A 20,369-nucleotide genomic window follows, 5' to 3' on the forward strand; every position below is an offset into this window, starting at 1 on the left:
GGAAGTCGGGCCTGATCGGTTATAACCAGTTTTTGTCGTGTTCTCAACAGCTGTGTCATTCTTCTAAAGGTTGCGCCCTGTCCCCTTCTGTCCTGTCTCAGAAAAGGTGTAACCGAGAGGGCAGAGAGGGAGGAGGGGTGGGGGAAGAAAGAAGCAGAAGTAATGGACATTGAGGGCAGTCTGGTTGGGCAGAAAGAGCAACAAGAGGGGAAACGGTTGCAGAGCAGGACAGGTGTGAGGGAAGAAATAGAGAGGAGGGAAGAAACAGGAGAGTGGAGGGGAACAAGAAGAGAGACAGAGAAAGAAATAGGGAGACAGAGAAACAGAATGAAATGGAAATACCTAGTGGTGCAGATGGAGGGGGAAACTGGGTCCAGATGGGTGGTGAGTTGTTTGGATGTGGATGATTAAGTTGTGATAATACTGATTTGTGTCTTTAGAATCTAATGCATTTAAAATTTGTTTAAATTGAGGTTTCCCTGGTGGTCCAGTGGTTAAGACTCCGTGCTTCCACTGCGGGGGGCACAGGTTCGATCCCTGGCTGGGGAACTAAGATCCTGCATGTGGCATGGTGCGGCCAAAAAAAAAAAAAAATTTTTTTTTGTTTAAATTTTGCAGATGAGGATGGGAATTGCAAAGGTGCTGTCTGCAAGGCTTGTGCATTTTGGAATTATTTGTATGCGAAGATAGCATTTGCCCACCATGTTCAGCCAGGGGGCAGTGACTTGATTCACTCAGTTGTGAGTCACCCCCTTCCCTTTTCCTGATGTGGAGCAGAGGAGTAGGGAGAGGACAAGTGGGGCAAGAAATGATTGACTCTGTCACCGCATGGTACCTTTGTAAAGGAACAACTGGAAGTGTTGTTTTTGTGATGGATTTACGTTTTCTTTATCATTTCTTTACACAGCTTGGAATAAATTTTAGTATGTACAATTTGAACTTTCCTGTAAATAATTCTTAACTTCTGGAATAAGCTTTGGTGACCTTCTATAATCAACTCGTGTACTACTTTTCTAAATATGATATATTCTCAAGTTTTTTAAACTTTGACACCGGAATTTTTAGATTTATAAATAATTCACTGGCTTCCCTGGTGTCGCAGTTGTTAAGAATCCGCCTGCCAATGCAGGGGACATGGGTTCGATCCCCGGTCTGGGAAGATCCCACATGCCACGGAGCAACTAAGCCCCGTGCGCTACAACTACTAAGCCTGCGCTGTAGAGCCCGCGAGCCACAACTACTGAAGCCAGCATGCCTAGAGCCTGTGCTCCGCAGCGAGAGAAGCCACCACGATGAGAAGCCCTTGCTCGCCGCAACTAGAGAAAGCCCGCGCGCAGCAACAAAGACCCAACGCAGCCAAAAATAAATAAATAAATAAATTTTTTGAATTTCACAAAATGTTTCTTTTTAAAATGTTTCAGGCTTATTCGAGGCCTGCCTGCTTTCTCCTCATTAAGTTATATATAGGAAATGTTCTTTGGTAACTAGTAAACAATTTGACTATTTTGATAAGGACTTGGAAAGATGTCAGTGACCTTCTCTATTAAGTTAAAACTTAGTTTAACCAGTTAGGCTTAATAATAATACATTGCCTTCCCTTTTATGTGATCTGTGAAAATCGTGAGCTGTGAGGTGACATGAAGATGTTTCCCTCAGGTCCCTCTTTCTTTTTTTTTTTTTTTGTGGTACGTGTGCCTCTCACTGTTGAGGCCTCTCTCGTTGCAGAGCACAGGCTCCGGATGCACAGGCTCAGTGGCCATGGCTCACGGGCCCAGCCGCTCCACGGCATGTGGGATCTTCCCGGACCGGGGCACGAACCCGCGTTCCCTACATCGGCAGGCGGACTCTCAACCACTGCGCCACCAGGTAAGCCCCCTCAGGTCCTTCTTAATTGTCACTGCAGTTGATGAAGGATGGGCTGGATTGACTTGGAATCTTCCAACAGAGCCCCTGTGTTCATGATGAAGAAGTTTGCTCAGAGCTTATTTCTAAGTTGACCCCTTGCTATGTTTTCCACAGCTATGTTTTTGCAATTCTGTATTTTTAAAGTATTTTACTCTGATTTTTCTGGAAAAGAAGAATTAAATTCTTGGTATCAGTGTGATCAGACCTTGAAAGAAGTTTCCTTTGCTCAGGAACATGAAAGATGGTCCCAGTGTTTTAAACGAGACAGGCGTTAGCAGAAATAATCTGATAATCCCAGCATCCCTGGCGTATCTGATTCTGATGTTTCCTCTGCCTCTTCCAACTGTAATTGCTGCCTTTGATGTGCCTTGTAATTTTTCTCGTGATAGACATGATGCACTGGGTAAAAGCAGTTGCTGTAAATAGGCCTTTAGTAATGTGATGGTGGGGTGTGGGGGGACGGGAAGCGTTCAGAGTTCAATGAGTGGGTCTCAGTCTTTTAGTGAGCCTATAACTCTGCACTGTGAACTGCATATATAATTCTCATTCTCCCTTTTGTGGGACAGGATGACTAGTATGGTCTGCAGTTGGGTGTTTCCCTCCCAGCAAGTCAGTTAGGTTCAAAACCTCAGTAGGTAAGGCTATGGTTAAATAGTCTTACCTGTGGGCAGGCCTTTTTAAAAAGAACAGTATGCTCAGGTGTATTTCAAAATAGTTCCTTTTTCTCTGTCCCCGCTGGAAGCTCCAGAGTCTTTTTCTCCAGTATTTACTATGAGAACTTGGTTGAGCTCCTGCAGGTGAAACAGTTGCATGGAGAGACCCACCTATGACTGGGTCCCTTGGAGTTTTTACTTCTTGGACTTGTCTGCTCGGAACCTCCAGCAATTTGTTAATTACAGTTCAGGGTTTTTTTCTTGTTTTACTCTGGGACCAGGTTCTGGTGGAGTTTCAACTCATGAGTTTCCACTGCGGTAAGTTGTGATTCTTTTTGTCTGCCTCTCTGTCTCTCCAATTATCGGTTCAACTGAAAATTGTTGTTGGCTCTGTGACCTTACTTTTCTTAAAGTTGTTGATTTTTTGGTTCGTTCAGCCTTGTGGTTAGAACATAGTTGCAACTTCCAGTCTCCTTTCAAGCAGATTCAAGACACATGGGAAAATTTTAATTTTTTTATATATCTAGGACGTTTAATAGATTGCTTTGTATTTTGTCTTTAGTATGGAATATTTAGTATTTCAAGAGGTAAAAATAGGGGCTTCCCTGGTGGCACAGTGATTGAGAGTCCGTCTGCCTATGCAGGGGACACGGGTTCGTGCCCTGGTCCGGGAAGATCCCACATGCCGCGGAGCCTGCACGTCTGAAGTCTGTGCTCAGCAACAGGAGAGGCCACAGTGGTGAGAGGCCCGCGTACCTCAAAAAAAAAAAAAAAAAAGGTAAAGATGATAATGTGGTTTATCCTTGTTATAAAGGACTGAGGTTTCTCCATTAAAAACTTATATGTGCTTTCATATAAATTTTTCAGCCTATGTGAATTATATGTTGTATTTAAAATATTTTAAATAATATTTCATTTTACCAGACTTAAGGTTTTATTCATTAAGTATTTTCATGGACCTATTCTGAGCAGAAACTGTTACTAGTGCTGGTTAAAATACAGTTTGAAGACAAATTGGCATGTCTTCATGGAGTTGCCAGGGAGTTTTTTATTTAAATAATATTTTTTTATTTGTAAAATTTCCATTTTGTCCTTCTTATAAAATTTTGTATTTCTTTAAAATTTCTACCTTTTTAATTTTTTTCACGTATGTTTCTTTGCCACATAGAGCATGGTTTTATAATAGCTGCTTTTAAAATCTTTATCTGATAACTTTATCATCTGAGTCATCCCAGAATCACTGTCTCTCAGTTGCCTTTTCCCTTGAGAATGACTCCTATATTCCTCAGTTTTGGTATGTTAACTGTTCTTTTATTATTTCATGGATGTTGTGAGTTGTGTAGACTCTGGGCTTTGCTATAATCCTCTGAAGAATGTTGATGGTTTGTTTCTGTAGGAGATCGAGTTTATTTTGTTCAGACTGCCAGTTGTGTTTAACCTTTTGTTGCAGTGGCTCAAGTCTCAGTTGTTGTCTCAAAACCTTGGTCATGCTGATTTGGCCTGTCTCCTTTGAACCTGTTAAGTTCAGGGATTAGGCTGAGGTTAGGCTGAGATTTTGCAAGTGGTTAAATGTCAGCTGAGTGCTCAAAGTTGTTGCTATGCTGATTTGGGTTTGTGCAAAGCACGTGTGGTTCACATGTTAGGCTGGGAGTATTATGGGCTTCTGCACAGAAATGCTGGTGCCTCTTTTCAAGCTTCCTCTCCTCTAGGATTTTCTTCCCATACTCTGGTCTAACCAACTGACTTTGTTCCGTCGTTCCCTGGCCAGAAATATCCAAATTTTCTGTCAGAGCTTTAGCCGCACGTGCTACGTGCCACTGTGCAAGTGGTGTCTACCCTTGGTGCAAAACCATGCGGCTGGGCTGCTTCTCCAGCTATTGGCTCATTCCCATCACCTCTCTGCTCTTGTTTACCTTCCAGAGTCCTCATAGTGTTTGTTTTCTTTTGTAATGTATCCAAATTTACTATTGTAATTAGTGAGGGGGATGGGTGCTAGGGGCTTTGATCTCATAGGCAGTATTTTATTAAATACATATTTCCCTTAACAGTGAGACATTAAAGGAGTTGCCACCCACATTTTGAAAAGTAGTATGTTTGTAGCATTTCTGAAGGTGTCTGATGAGTCCCTGAACGGTATAGGCTTCTGAACCAGTGTTGGATTCAGCACTAAACTGAACCCACATGGTAATTAATTGGCACCAATTAGGTAAGCCTGCTTTATGGCTGCCCAGCTGCTTGGCAAGAAAATAAGATTGGGAAATCAACTTTCATCTTTGCTATTTAAAATCAGCCATATCCATTATTTTTGAATTTGAGCATCTGATCTCTCTTCTGAAAATTGAACGAACACATCTGTCTTAGTAAGCTGGTAGGTTTAAACAAGAAAAAGGTTTCTGATAAACATTTAAAAACAAATCCTGTTGCTGCTACAGCTCTATCAGGTACTCACATGCAACTCACTTTTTTTTTTTTTTTCCGGTACGCGGGCCTCTCACTGCTGTGGCCTCTCCCGTTGCGGAGCACAGGCTCCGGACGCGCAGGCTCAGCGGCCATGGCTCACGGGCCCAGCCGCTCCGCGGCATGTGGGATCTTCCCAGACCAGGGCACGAACCCGTGTCCCCTGCATCATCAGGCGGACTCTCAACCACTGCGCCACCAGGGAAGCCCGCAACTCACTTTTAAACTGGAAAATAATTTCACTCAAATTATACACACTTTTATGCTTTAGTAGCTTGTTGCTAAGAGGGGACGAAAGATAATAGTTATCTATTAGTTGAGTGCTTAATCTTTATGTGGTAACTGCCACGGTCAAATCCAAATTAATGATTAGATTTCCAAAGAAAATGTTTTTATTTTCTTGCTGATGGCAGTCAGTCTGGCATCCTATATATGAACCTTGTTGTTAAACATTTTGAACCAGGAAAATATTTTAAAACACACAGCAGTAGAACTTACTATTGATTGAATTATTCATATATATTCCCAAGATGAAGATGGGGAGAAAATCATGGCATCAATAAATACAGGATACAGTTCTATTTTAGTCATCCTCTGAAGATCATCCTGCAAGTCTGTAACAATTCTCTTATTAATTCTCTCTTTATTTGTATGTTATATCCCTTGTGTTAGGTAAGTGGATGTGTAATTGATTTTAATTTAATGTTATAACACCACATTGACTTCTCTATTTTTCTAATTCTGAGAACTTTGTTATAGTTTCTTGAAGCTCATGGTCTGAAATTGAATACATTGTGTATAAAAATTTTCTATAATTGTTAGAATCAAAATGGTGTTTGCCATTTTATTACCTAGAATATAATGATGAAATAGAGAAATTGTTTTTCCTATGAAAATGACACTATTTTCATAAAAGAAACTTCAAAAATAGATTTAATAGTTACATATAAAAGCAAATTGAGAGTAAGATGTTTCTAACTTTTGACCTTTTGATGAATTCTTTTCTTCCAAAAATATCGCTGTTGATTATTTCATAAAGAAATTAAATAGTATTAAGAGGAAAGTATTTTCATGTAGAAAAATAACTAGGTCTCTAGGCTCCTGTATGAGGTTGCTAGGGCTGCTGCAACAAAGTTCCACAAACTGAGTCTCTCAAACAACAGAAATGTATTGCATTACAGTTGAGGAGACGAGAAATCGGAGATGAGGGTGTCAGCCTGGTTGGTCGCTTCTGAGGTCTGCGAGGGACACACTATGTTACTTGCCTCTCTCCTAGCTTCTGGTGGTTTCCTGACGGTCACTGTCATTCCTTGGCATAGTTATTTTTCTGCCTAAGAAGAATCTTCATCTTCATATGGCATTTTCCCTGTGTGTGTCTCTGTGTCCAAATTTCCTTTTCTTACAAGGATAACAGTCATATTGGATTAGCATACTCACTAATGACCTCATTTAAACTTGATCATCTCTATGAAGACCTGTCTCCAATAAGGTCACATTCTGAGGTACTAGGAGTTTGGACTCCAGCATATCTTTTCTGAGGAGAAGCAGTTCAACCCATAATAGCGTCCAGAATCGGGAAGTGATTGGAGCTGGAGATTTACTTATTAACCATTCCCTTGCTTTGGCATGTTTATGTAATTTCCAAGAATATAACAACCCACTTCTGTTTCTTCCTTTCTATTCAATTCCTGCCTGTTTTAGGGAGAAGAAATACACTGATGAAAATTTAATAAAGCAAATTATTTAATTCTGTAAGGGCTTATTTCAGTATAACAATAACTCACTCATTTTCTCTTTCATTCACATAAATATTTTTGAGTACTCTGGGAAAACAGACTTTCATTTTATTAGGAAGAATTCAGAGGGTTCTGCCCTCTTGTGGGTTGAGTGTCTCTGGACTTGTGCAAATTAAGAAGTTGTCTAAGCATTAAAAAAAAAAGCAAGCTGGAATTTTCTAATTGTTGCACTTCTCCAAAAAACTGTCCCTTTCATTATTGTGATTAAATAAATAAATAAATGGGACAGGTGATAAGGACAAACTGTGCCCACTGGCCCTTCAGGTGACCTTTTCAGAATTCAGTTCCACCTGGTCTGTTCTGTAAACTCAGACCTTCTCAGAAATGTCTCCCCTCTAGGCCTCAAGGAGATGAGATGAGATGACAGACTAGACCAGAAATTCTTGGTCTGAGCAACAGTGACCCCTGAAAAGATTGGCCAAGTTGGGTGTGTGTCCGTGTGTGGCGGTTCTTGGAAAGAGTGTGCAGTTGTAATTAGAATTTTTTAAATGGGTCCCAGCCCTCCCAGGATGAAAAACAAAAGTGTTAGGATGGAGGCCGGAAGCTAGGCTCCGAGTCAGAGAGCCCATAGTCAGTCACCCTTCTCTGCATTAAGTGTAAACCTAAAGGGATTTTATGTCGGTCCTGGCACTCAGACCTCCAATGGCCTCCATTTGTCTTCAGGACAAAATCCCGACTCCTCCCTGTGGCTGCTCAGCCCTGTGTCATCAGGGCCCTGCCAGTATCCCCAGCCTCATCCTGGGAGCTTTTCTCATGGTTCACTGTGCCCCAGTCATACTCACCTGTTCTCTGTTTCCAAACACCAACACCTTTCCTGTGTCAGATCTTAGTTCCTGTTCTTACCTTTGGCCTTGAAGTCACCATGGCTCAGGCCCCTTGTGCTCCTTCAGGTCTAGGCTCAGGGAGGTCTCCCCATCCCCTGCTGACAATCTCCGTCAGGTTACCCAGGTTTTACTGCCTCTGTATCAATTGTCATTAACAGAAACGCCCTTCTCCATTGATTATTTTGAGTCTTTCCCGTTTTCCCTCCATTGAAGTGCACACAGCGTTCCTCTTTTTCCCAGGATGACTGCAGTACATCACTTTGAGAACGTGTTTAGATGCTAGGACTGTGGGTTGGGCTGAGTAATCCTCAGGGCAGACCAAGGGACTTGGACAAGTGATGATGATGGTTTGCATATTTGTGCTGGAAATTTGAACTTTTTAAAAAAAAATTATTTTCCATCATGGTTTATCATAGGATATTGAGTACAGTTCCCTGTGCTATACAGTAGGACCTTATTGTTTATCCATTCTATATATAAAAGCTTACCTCTGCTAACCCCAACCTCCCACTCCATCCCTCCGCTAATCCCCTCCACCTTGGCAACTGCAAGTCTGTTCTCTATGTCCATGAGTCTGCTTCTGTTTTTGTAGATAGGTTCATTTGTGTCATGTTTTAGATTCCACATATAAGTGATATCATATGGTATTTATCTTTGTCTTTCTGATTTACTTCACTTTGTATGATAATGTCTAGTTGCAACCATGTTGCTGCAGATGGCATTATTGTGTTCTTTTTTATGGCTGAGTAGTATTCCATTGTATATATGTACCACATCTTCTTTATCCATTCATCTGTCGGTGGACATTTAGGTTGTTTCCATGTCTTGGCTATAGTGAATAGTGCTGCTGTGAACATAGAGGTGCATGTATCTTTTTGAATTATAGTTTTGTCTGGATATATGCCCAGGGGTGGGATTGCTGGATCATATGGTAATTCTTTTTGGAAATTTCAACTTTAATTATCCGCTGTGGCTGCTTATTACTCAAAATAAGAACAAAACGATTTAGAGAACCCTAGTAAGCACTTTAGACCGGTACCCGCAGGCAGTGTGCTGAGGTGTCCTCACGTGTCGTCCGCTGTGTCATTGATCCACTATAGTTCTCAGGTCTTCCAGGCTCTAAACATCCAGGGACCAATTGCCACCTTGACAAGAGGTTTTTGCCTTCCAGCAGTTCATCTGTTCAGAGTCGGGGATACTGATTTCACTGTGTTAAAGGCAGGCAGAAAGTCAGGAACGTAAGGGGGCGTGAAGGAGGCCCCTCGTAGAGCTAGGGTATCTTGCAGTTAGCTGTGCGTGGGGAGATCAGGACACAGTGGGACCTGGGGACCCTCTCTCTTGGAGACTTCCTCACTGAACTCAGTAGCCTTTGTGACTGGACTCTATATCATCCCCAGTTGCTGGCAAGTTTTCCCAGGAGGGCCAACTTCTTGATATTCATACAGAATGCCTAGCGTCCTTTGGGTGGCAGCATTCCTACTGTGATGTCTGTGCCCAGAAGCCTCTGTGCCTTTTAGCCCTATTTGCTCAGCCGTGCCCTTAGGAGAGGTAGTAAAATGGGGGAAGTGGAGGGGTCTGCAGGAGGGGTATGGCAGCAGGTGTGGTCAAACAGAAGAGCCCAGTGCATGCTGCATGCTCCTGTTCTTTGTGGGATCAGTGGGTGTGCGGAATGTTGGGAAGGCATGTCTCAGTTCTGGCTGGAGCATCTGCAAGTGGGTTTATGGGTGGTGGTGGGCTGCATGGAATGGTTTGGGGTGCCCTGGTGTCAACTCAGGTTGCCTGGGACACGTGCTGAAACGGCTTTGCATGTACTGGTTTTAATTGGGTAAGTCATGATCACAGCTGAGGAGGAATGTAAGGCGTGGAAATAGGCAGAGGGAAATAAATATCGTGCAGTGATGGTAGAACCAAGGCCTGAGCTGAGCCCACAGGGAGCTGTGGGTGCAGGAGGATGGGTGCCTTAGTCCCGAGGTGCTGGATCTAGAGGGTGCCCCCCAGCATCCACTCCACACGCTGACTTTTGTTGGGATTTTTGGAGGGCAAGCGTCATCATCATGCAACCCATGGAGTAATATAGGGAAAGTCTCAGAAATCATTTTCTGGGTTACTTTTGGTATTTTTGAGTATTTTGGGTTGCAAGTGAAGAAACTTTTAGATGTACTTTGAAAGATACAAAAGAGAAGTTGGAGTGTTTCCTTGGAAGATGTATGTTCTCATTGAGGCATGTGCATCGTTGGAGACATCTTGCTTTTATTATTAGATTTGGAGATGACATTGTTTGGGCTAGGGGCACTGTGAATTAAAGTATTAGTGTCCTGGGACTTCCCTGGTTCCAAGGCACAGTGGTTCAGAATCCGCCTGCCAATGCAGGGGATACAGGTCGAGCCCTGGTCCAGGAAGATCCCACGTGCTGCAGAGCAACTAAGCCCGTGCGCCACAACTACTGCGCCTGAGTGCCACAACTACTGAAGCCCGCGCACCTAGAGCCCGTGCTCCACAACAAGAGAAGCCACCGCAATGAGAAGCCTGTGCATCGCAGTAAAGAGTAGCCCCCGGGGCTTCCCTGGTGGCGCAATGGTTGAGAATCTGCCTGCCGATGCAGGGGGACACGGGTTCGTGCCCCAGTCCGGGAAGATCCCACATGCCGCGGAGCGGCTAGGCCTGTGAGCCATGGCCACTGAGCCTGCGCGTCTGAATCCTGTGCTCCGCAACAGGAAAGGCCACAACAGTGAGAGGCCCGTGTACCACAAAAAACAAACAAACAAAAAACCCCGCTTTCTGCAACTAGAGAAAGCCTGCGGGCAGCAACGAAGACCCAACACAGCCAAAAATAAATTAATTAATTTAAAAAAATAATGCTTTATATTAAAATATAGTGTCTTGGGTCTAGAGGGTCCTTAGGTGTCTTCATATATATTATTCCAGCATGAATGCACAGTTATTAGAGGTTGGAATGTTTTGTGGTATTTTATAGCAGGATAGGAGGGGGATATTATCGGGTACATGGAGAGTGTGTTGGACCTCATGAGAATTTGTAAGTTTGAGTCCAGAAGGGAAATTATGAGTACTAAGCTTCAAATGGCAGGAGGTTTTCGTTAGGGAGGTCTTGTTATGTATGGGTCTATGGGCACAACTTAACAGGAGACAAAGTCCTGTGATGTAGGGAAAGATTCTTCCAAGAATCAGAGGGCAGGAACACCACAGTGATCTGCGGTCCAGAGGCTCATCCTTGGGAAGCTGTATGAGACTTTCTTGTTACCAGGCCAGTGCTGGTTACTCTATTATCCTCTCCCTTTCTGTCCCAAAACATGCAGACACACACGCACGCACACACAATACAGAGAACAGGGAACCCTTGTGCACTGATGGTGGGAATGTAAATGGTACGACTATCGTGGAAAACGATGTGGAGGTTCCTCAGTAAATTAAAAAAAGAACAGGCACACAGTCTATCTAAGACTGTTCTGGCTAGGTAGCTAATGAAACAAAACTGCTATTCTGAGGGAAATACCTGCACTCCTGTGAGCAGTACTGCATCATTCGCCACAGCCAAGATGTGGAAAGAACCAAAATGTCTGTTGACGAAAGAATGGATAAGGAAAGTGTGTGTGTGTGTGTGTGTGTGTGTGTGTGTGTACACACAAATGTTATTCAGCCATAAAAATGAAGGATTTTGCCATTTATTACAAAATAAATGAACCTAGAGAACACGCTAGTGAAATAAGCCTCACAGAGAAAGATATTCTTTGTGGAAACTAGAATTGTCAAGCTCATAGAAACAGAATAGCAAGGTTGTTTTGTTACCAGGAGCTGGGTGGTGGGGAAAATGGGGAGATGTTGGTCGTAGGGTACAAACTCGTAGGTATAAAATGAATAAGTTCTGGGGATCTAATATACATCATGCTGACTATAGTTATCCATACTGTGTTTCTATATACTTGAAATTTGCTGAGGGAGTATCACTTAAGTGTTCTCACTACGCAGACACAAAACGGTAATTGTGAGTTGATGGAAGTGTAAATTACTTGATTGTGATAATTATTTCACAGTGTATACATCTGTCAAATAATCACATTGTACACCTTATATGTGCACCATTTTTATTCGTCAGTTACACCTCGATTAAGCTGGAAAAGGAAAAGAAGGTGTGTTGGGCTTTCCTCTGAGTGGTGCTCAACCCAGGCTTCCCATTAGATCAGTGAGGCATTTTGCATATACATGTTTTGTGCCCCCGACCAAAGATTCCCCTTTAAATAGCTGCGGTGAGGCCCAGCCTCAGTAATATTTAAGGTGCCCCAGATGGCTCTAATCTGGATCCGTCACTGAGCATCGTGACTCTGAGTCCCCCCGTTCCTGAGGGCTGAGATCTGGGCTGAGGGTGAGGGCTCTGCTCTGCGTGGGGATGGATCAGGGCTGGTCTGTGACCTGCAGGGGATCGTCGGGTCCAGCTGAGGTGCCCGCTGCTGCTGGGTACGTGAGGGCCTCACCAGGAGGGGAGCGAGATCTGAAGGAAAGGGTGGGAAAACTCACCTGTTAGACTCTATGTGGGAGTTTACTGTCCTGAGTCCCTCCTGGGACAGTGGGCAGCAGAGGACCGTCTGTTCCCCATGCTGAGGGCTTCCCTGTGTGTGTGGTGGTGACTCAGGAAGGGGGTGTGTTGATTCTAAGCATTAAACAGCCTGTTTCCAACTTTCAGGATAGACCTCTAAAGACTCCTATTGCTTGAGGAGGAAGCCCGGAAGAGGAGGGAGAGGAAAGAAAAGGAGTCAGAAATGGCTCTTTCTCAGGTAAAGTCATATTCTCAGTTGTTTCTTCTGTCTGTCCTTCCTGAAATGCCCTTCTTTGGACTCGCTAATCTCTGACTCTGAAGTATCCTGCCTGACACCTGTACGTTCATACTCACCCGGGTCCTTCCCTCAGGGCCTGTCATCTCCACTTAGATCCTATCTCCCCATGACTCAGTGACCTGGAACTTGTGAGGAGTCCCCACTGGGCAGGGCTTCACATCCATGGATTGGAGATGTGGTGTCAGTGCTACTGGGCAGCAAGGATTTCTTAGGGCGCCATCAGGATGCACTGTCTGCTCTCTGTAAACCGGGATAAAGAAGCTGCACATGGAAGTGATGGTATTAATATGCACAATACCTGGTAAGTGCTAGAAAAGAGACCAGTAAGTAGAAATTTGCTCTGACTTCTTCTAATGCAGTTGAATTTAAATGAGTGAGTCACTGACTTCAAAGTCTTCATGATTGAGAATGGAATGGAAAGTTCAGGAACATCAGTGATAGAGGGTGTTTTATTCCATCACTGATTTTAGAAATTCTTTAAATCACTTGGATCACCTCCGTTCTTCAGAGGTTTTCTTTTCACTGTGTTGATTGCCTCCTCTGACACAAAGAAGTTTCTGCGTTTGATGCAGGTAAGGTTCCAGTTTCATTCTTTTGCTGGTAGATACCTGGTTTCCCAGCACCATTTGTTAGACTGTCCTTTCCCCTTATTGTAGTCTTGGTACCCTTGTCAATACATTTTAAGGGACTTCCCTGGTGGCACAGTGGTTAAGAATCCGCCTGCCAATACAGGGGACACAGGTTCGAGCCCTGGTCCAGGAAGATCCCACATGCTGCGGAGCAACTAAGCCTGTGCGCCACAATTAATGGGCCTGCACTTTAGAGCCTGCGAGCCACAGTTGCTGAGCCTGTGTGCCACAATTACTGAGCCCGTGTGCCTAGAGCCCGTGCTCCGCAACAAGAGAAGCCACCGCAATGAGAAGCCCGTGCACCGCAACGAAGAGTAGCCCCTGCTTCCCACACCTAGAGAAAGCCTGCGTGCAACAACAAAGACCCAACACAGCCAAAAATAAATAAATTTTATATATATATATATATTTAAATACACTTTACATATATTCCAAGAATTATTTCTGAGTTAATCTGTTCCATTGGTTTAAGTATCTGTGTTTATGCCAATACCACACCATCTTTTTTTTTTTTTGGTCAAGCCTTGCTGCTTGTAGGATCTTAGTTCCCCGACCAGGGATGGAACCCAGGCCCTCCGCAGTGAGAGTGAGTCCTAACCACTGAACCGCCAGATGAGCCCCAATACCACACCATTCTTGATTACTTTGTTTGTACTATGTTTTGAAATCTAAAGGAGGGTGGCCTCCATCTTCTTTTTCAAGAATATTTTGGCTATTTGGGGTCCCTTGAGATTCCCTATCAGTTTTACCATGTTTTCTTCTATCTCTGCAAAAATTGCCATTGGAATTTTGATAGGGATTCCACTGAATCTATAAAACATTTAGGATTTTCTGGGTATTTTAAGTCTTCCAATCCATGAGTATAGGATGTCTTTCTATTTATTTGTATCATCTTAGATTTCTTTTAGCAACATTTAGTAGTTTTCAGTGTGCAAGTCTTTTACCTCCTTGGCTAATCTGTTCCTAAGTATTTAATTCTTTTTGATGCTATAGAAATAGGATTGTTTTCTAATTTTCATTTGACTTTGTGCATTGTGTATAGAAGTACAACTGATTTTTGCATGTTGTCATATCCTGCAACTTTTCTAAAATTGTTTTTTGATGTAGCAGTTTTCTTGTGGAATCTTTACAGTTTTACAGTTTTATAAACCTCATCATCTACTAAAAAAGATAATTTTACTTTTTTGATTTTTTTTTTCTTTGGTCTAATTACTCTGGCTAAGGCTTTCAGTACTTTTTTGGACAGTAGCGCAGAGTGCATCCTTGACTCCTTCCTGATCTGAGAGGGAAAGCTTTCACTCTTTCACCATTGAGCATGTGTTGATCACTGTGTTCTTTTCATATATGGCATTTCTTATGTTGAGATAGTTTACTGTTCCTAGTTTGTTGAGGTTTTTATCCTGAAACGTTGTTGAATTTTGTCAAATGCTTTTTTCTGCAGTTGAGATGATCATGGGTTGATTTATTCTGTTAATGTGGTGCACTGCATTAATTGATTTCTGTATGTTGAATCATCCTTGCCTTATAAATTCCACTTGGTCATGATGTAAAATTGTTTTAATTTGCTGTGAATTTGGTTTGCTAGTATTTTGTTAATGATATTCTTATCAGTATTCATCGGGGATATTAGTTTGCAGTTTTCCTTCCTTCTTGTGTTTTTCTCTGAGTTTGGTATCAGAATCATGCCAGCTCCATAGAACAAGTTTGCCAGTGTTCCTTCTTCAACTCTTCAGAAGATCTTTATTAGGATATGAGGTAATTCTTCCGTAAATATTTGGCAAAATTCTGCAATTAAGCCATCTGATCCTAGGTTTTTCTTTGGAGTTTTTGATTACTGCTTGAATCTCTTCAGTTATATTTCTGTTCAGACTTTTTCTCAGTGATTAGGGCTTAGTAGGTTATATGTTTCTGAGAATTTTCCTCTGTCTTCTATATTATGTCATTTTTTGGCCTATTGTATATCGTACTCGCTTATAATCCTGTAAAAAATTTCTGTGACATCAGTTGCAATCTCTCCCCTCTTATATCTGTTTTTAGTTATTTGAATCTTGTTTTTTTCATAGTGTAGCTAAAAGTTTGTAAATTTTGTCAAAACACCAACTCTTGGTTTGTTAGTTTATATATTTCTATTTTCTATTTCATTTATTTGTGATCTCATCTTTCTGATTTACCTCTTCTTCTAAATTTGGGTTTAGTTTTTTTCTTCTTTTTCTGTTTCCTTTAGGTGTAAAAATAGATTTCTGATTTGAGATCTTTTCTTTATTATAAGCATTTTTCAGTGTAGCTTTCACTGTATCTTATAAATTTTGGTATGTTTTATTTTTATTTTCTTCCAGATATTTTAAAAATTCCTTTGTGATTTCTTCTTTGGCCCATTGGTTTTTGGCTTTTTTCCCCACATTTTTGGTGTTTTTTTTTCACCATCTGCTTATTTGTATTTTCATTTAATTGTGGTTAGATAAGATACTTTTATGACCTCAGTCTTCTTAAATTTAAGATTTAGTTTGTGCCCCAACATGTGGTCTGTTATGGAGAATGTTCCATGGATAGTTGGGAAGAATGTCTTTTCTGCTGTTGTTGGGTGGTTGTGATGTGTACGTGTCTGTTACGTCCAGTCAGTCTGTAGTGTTATTGATGTCCTCTGTTTCCTTATTGATCTTCTGTATGGTTCCGTCCATAAATAAAACTGGAGTCTTATAATGTCATACTATTACTGTGCTGCTGTCCATTTCTCTCTTCATTTCTGTTCATTTTTACTTCACGTCTTTGGGAGCTCTAATGTTAGATGTGTGTGCGTGTGTGTGTGTGTATTTATAATTGTTGAATCTTCTTATTGAATCGACCATTTTTAATTATATAATATCCTTTGTCCCTTGTGTCAGTTTTTGTTTTTAGTTTGTCTCACATTATGTAGCCACCTTTACTCTCTGTAGGATAGAATATCTTCTTCCATCCTTTTAGCCTATACGTGTCCTTAGATTTGTGAATTGTAACAGTTCCAATTCTTTGACGCTCTTTAGCTTCAATTCCAGATCCCAGCCACCTGAGTTCAGCTGTTTGCTGTGTCATTTCTTATCTGTTGACCTGAGTCGAGTTTCTCAGAGTGTCTCTGACCGTTTCCTCCTCTGTACGATGGGAACACATCTTTCTCTAATGAGTTATTCTGTTGATAACAAGTTAATACATGTAACATTTAGAGTACTGCTTATCATATAGGAAGTACTCAGACCCTTTTAGTCATTGTGGTTGTTATTGATCATAATTTAAGATTCTGACCTTTCTTTAAATCCACTCTGGACTTTGTCATCTCTGAAAACACCACTCATAATGTAGCTCATCTAGATAGTGAATATCTCAGTGTGTAGAACATAATATCTGTATAGACAGTCTGGTGTTCAGTTTTATTTGTGTGTATTCCATGTATTGTCGACAAACATGAAAAAATCCACATTGTTTGGAAGATATCGTACTCTCTTACATAAAACATAAGATGTTAAAATTAGAGACACATAATTTGCTCCAAATACCTTTACATAGCTTTGCCATTTACATATTTCAACCAGATTGATTGTTACACCTGTCTCCCCTTCTCACGTTGTGTAAAAATAAGGACTCTCCTCATGGCCCCTTGGTGAAATGTGTTTCATTTCAGGCACCGTTGACCTGCAAGGATGTGGCCGTAGGATTCACTCAGGAGTGGGAACGCCTGGACCCTGCTCAGAGGGCCTTGTATAGGGACGTGATGGAGGAGACCTCCAGGAACCTGCTCTCTGTGGGTGAGGATAACTTCCCTCCCTCTAGAAGTTGGGATCCGCTCTTGGATATCTTTGCATTTTTCCTGTGTGCCTCTTGGGAGCCCGTTTTGCCTGACTGACCTGAAATCCCTGTTGACTTGGACATGAAATGCTTCAGGATGTGCAGTGTCAGTAGTTTAAACTGTCCTTTTCTTCAGGTGATCTGCCCATTTCATGATACGTCGAGGGTTGTTCCAGAGCTTGAGTATTTATAAAGCACAATGGGAAACTTTTAAAATACCCAATTTCCTGTGTTTTCTACCCCTGTGCTTTAGATTCAGTAGTTCTAGGAAGAGAGCTAGGTGTCTGCGTATTACACTGTTCCCTCTGCGTTCAAAAGGAGGCGGTGGATGAATTTGTGAAATGTTTTTGCAGACCCACCTGTAATGTCTTTACTATCCAGCTGAACAAAGAGCTGGGATTCTGGAAGAGCCACAGCACTTCACATTTCTTATTTCTAATAAGCAGGAATTTCTTTTTCTGATCTGAGTATTATCTCCATCTTGAAGCAAGAGAATGAGCCCTGGACTGTCAAGAGTGACATGAAAGTATCAGTAAACCTAACGAGTGGGAAAGTAGCAAAAGTGTGAACACAGGTCAGATGTCAGAAGGGCATTGGGAAACTCTCCCATTGTTGGGAGAGTTCTCTGGGAAAACAAAAGTTTATTTCTTGTGAACTTTCAGAGGAAATTTTTCTCTGCAACTTATCACTCTGTGCTTCAACGTGTGAAATTTACCCCCTCACCTTCCAGTGGTGCTGCAGCTGCAACGAAGATAAAGTCAGTCTTTATATCTTGATCCACAGCACTTTGTTATATGCCTTCTGTGAACTCGGTCTTTCTTGACTTTAAGAAGCATGAGGCGGGCTGTTTTAAAGGGGTCTCTTGCCCCTTCATCTCTCCTTCGGGTCTTGATTCCACTGGATGCTCAGTTCTTAGTCCGTAGAGATAAGAGTTGATGCCTCCAGAGTCCAAGCCTTGAACCTATGTCAGTTTAATCCCAATTTGATGTTCTGAGAAGATGTAATCAACAGATAGTAACAGATAGTGAACACTGGCTGTACATTAATTCCGTCTGGACCTCAGAACCTACATGGAGCTGTCTGAAGCCCTGTCTGCTTAGTTAGATTTCCCAGCCATTTCTTCCATCCTGCTTTTGCCGCATACTTCAGTGATGCGAGTGGCGGCCAGGTTGACTGAACCTTACGTAATTGTTACTTAGGAAAACGGTAAGGACCATGGACAGACATCCTCTCTTTGATCCCCAGTCCTACAAGAGGAGCATATGTGAACCTTTTCAGGCTCTTAGCTTGGCATCTGTGGGTAGAGAACATGGTCCCATCTCAAGATCCTATCATATCTGACCCCCGTATCTTATAGTTTTTTCTCTATTGGAGTGCTCTTCCTAGTTGGGTAATGTAGACACTTCCTGATTTCATATGTTCTTTAAGTTTGCTTGATTTGACTCTAAAACTTGCTTCTGAAATAGATATTCCTAGGGTCTGAAATTTTGTCCAGTTTTTTTACTGTGATAATCCACTTTTAGTTAGTGGACAACTTCTGGTGGACTCTGTGGAGTGGGTTTATTGGCAACAGAAAGTTTTTATGGAGAGTACTTTCCCTCATATGTTGCAGTATTCTCTAGCTGCATACAAAACCACCACTTGAAGCTGCTTACTGGAGTGGACAGCATGTTCTACAATGTGAGGTAGAAAGTATCATGAGAGCCTAACTGATAAGTCTTTCCAGGTTTTTATTCTGGTTGAGGAGTGTCACAGAAGCATGTCTCAAGGGCACTGTGACAATGTTGCTTGCACATACTAATGACCATCCTTTATGAACTTCAGTAAATGGTATAGGAATTTCTCCTACGAATAACATTGCCCAGGTTCTCGTCCTCATATCTGTGAGGCTGTTGACTAAACTGTTGTTCACGCTACATATTTTGTCACCTGTGTGTGCCTTTATTCATTCTACCTCAACACCTAATTTTGAAGCATGTTAATAAAAGCTTATGAACTGGTGTGATACCTTCAATGATAAGCTATAGTTCGTTTTGTTTAAGGCACTGCTACTTTCATTTTGTACATTTCTGTGCATTATGTATGGTCTTGATTTTTGTTTATTTAGTCATCAGCTCTGTATTTTTTATGATATTAGTGTTGAAGATTGAATTGGGGAAAGGCCCCCTGCCGTGGTGGAACTGGTGATCAGACCCTTTTAGAGGTCTTTATGTATTCTCAATTTTTACCTATACTCAGTTATATCATTTGCAAATATTTTCTCCCATTTCATAGTGTCTTTTCACTTGATTGAGTGTGCTTTGATGAACAAGTTTAGGATTTTGATGTAGTCCAGTTTATCTGTTTTTACTTTGTGGCCTGTGCTCTTGGTGTTATGTCCAATTAATCATTGCTGAATCCAGTGTCAACAAGTTTTTCCCTGTATTTACTTATAGGACTTTTACACGTTCAGGTCCTATGTTAGGTCTTTGATCCATTAGTTTTTGTATATTGTGTAAGATAATGGTCCTACTGCATTCTTTGCATATGGATATTTAGTTTCCTCAACATCTTTTTTTTTTTAATTCACTCTACAAATTATTTATTTGTTCATTTGCTTGTTTATTCTATTGAATTATACTTAATTTACAATAGTGTTAGTTTCAGGCATACAGCAGAGTGACTCAGTTTTATATTTATATATATACAGATACATACATATACACACACACTTTTTCAGGTTATTTTCCATTATAGGTTTTTATGAGATATTGAATATACTTCCCTGTGCTATATGGTAAATCTTTGTTTTTTATCTATTTTATATATAGTAGTATATATATGTTGAACTATCCTTGTGTATCTGTTAATCTCATACTCCTAATTTATCCTTCCCCCTCTTTCCTGTTTGGTATCCGTAAGTTTGTTTTCTATATCTGTGAGTCTGTTTGTTTTGTAAATAAGTTCATTTGTATCATTTTTTAGATTCACATATAAGTAATATAATGTTTGTCTGACTTCATTTAGTATGATAATCCCTAGGTCCATCCATGTTTCTGCAAATGGCAATATTTCATTCTTTTTTATGGCTGAGTAATATTCCACCATATCCATTCATCTGTCAGCGGACATGTACATTGCTTCCATGTCTTGGCTGTTGTAAATATCGCTGCTATGAACATTGGCATGTATGTATCCTTTTTGAATTAGAGTTTTCATCTTTTCCAGATATATTCCCGGGGGTGGGATTTCAGGATCATGTGGTAACTCTATTTTTAGTTTTTTAAGGAACCTCCATACTGTTTTCCATAGTAGCTGCATTAACTTACATTCCCATCAACAGTGTAGGAGCATTCCCTTTTCTCCACACCCTCTCCAGCATTTGTTACTTGTAGACTTTTTAATGATGGTCATTATGACCAGTGTGAGGTGGTACCTCATTGTAGGTTTGATTTGCATTTCT

The 20,369-nt window shown here is 41.3% G+C and overlaps 1 long non-coding RNA gene across 1 annotated transcript; it reads left to right on the top strand.

The window, feature by feature from the left end:
* The first annotated feature begins 1,735 nt into the window (after positions 1–1,735).
* LOC132415984 (uncharacterized) lies at positions 1,736–19,847 on the top strand. Its single transcript, XR_011246290.1, has 3 exons — positions 1,736–1,866; positions 12,332–12,783; positions 16,764–19,847. It is a non-coding gene; the product is annotated as an uncharacterized lncRNA (long non-coding RNA).
* The last annotated feature ends 522 nt before the right edge of the window (positions 19,848–20,369 follow it).

The sequence above is a fragment of the Delphinus delphis genome, chromosome 20 (assembly GCF_949987515.2).
Source record: "Delphinus delphis chromosome 20, mDelDel1.2, whole genome shotgun sequence".
NCBI classification, from domain to species: Eukaryota; Metazoa; Chordata; class Mammalia; order Artiodactyla; family Delphinidae; genus Delphinus; species Delphinus delphis.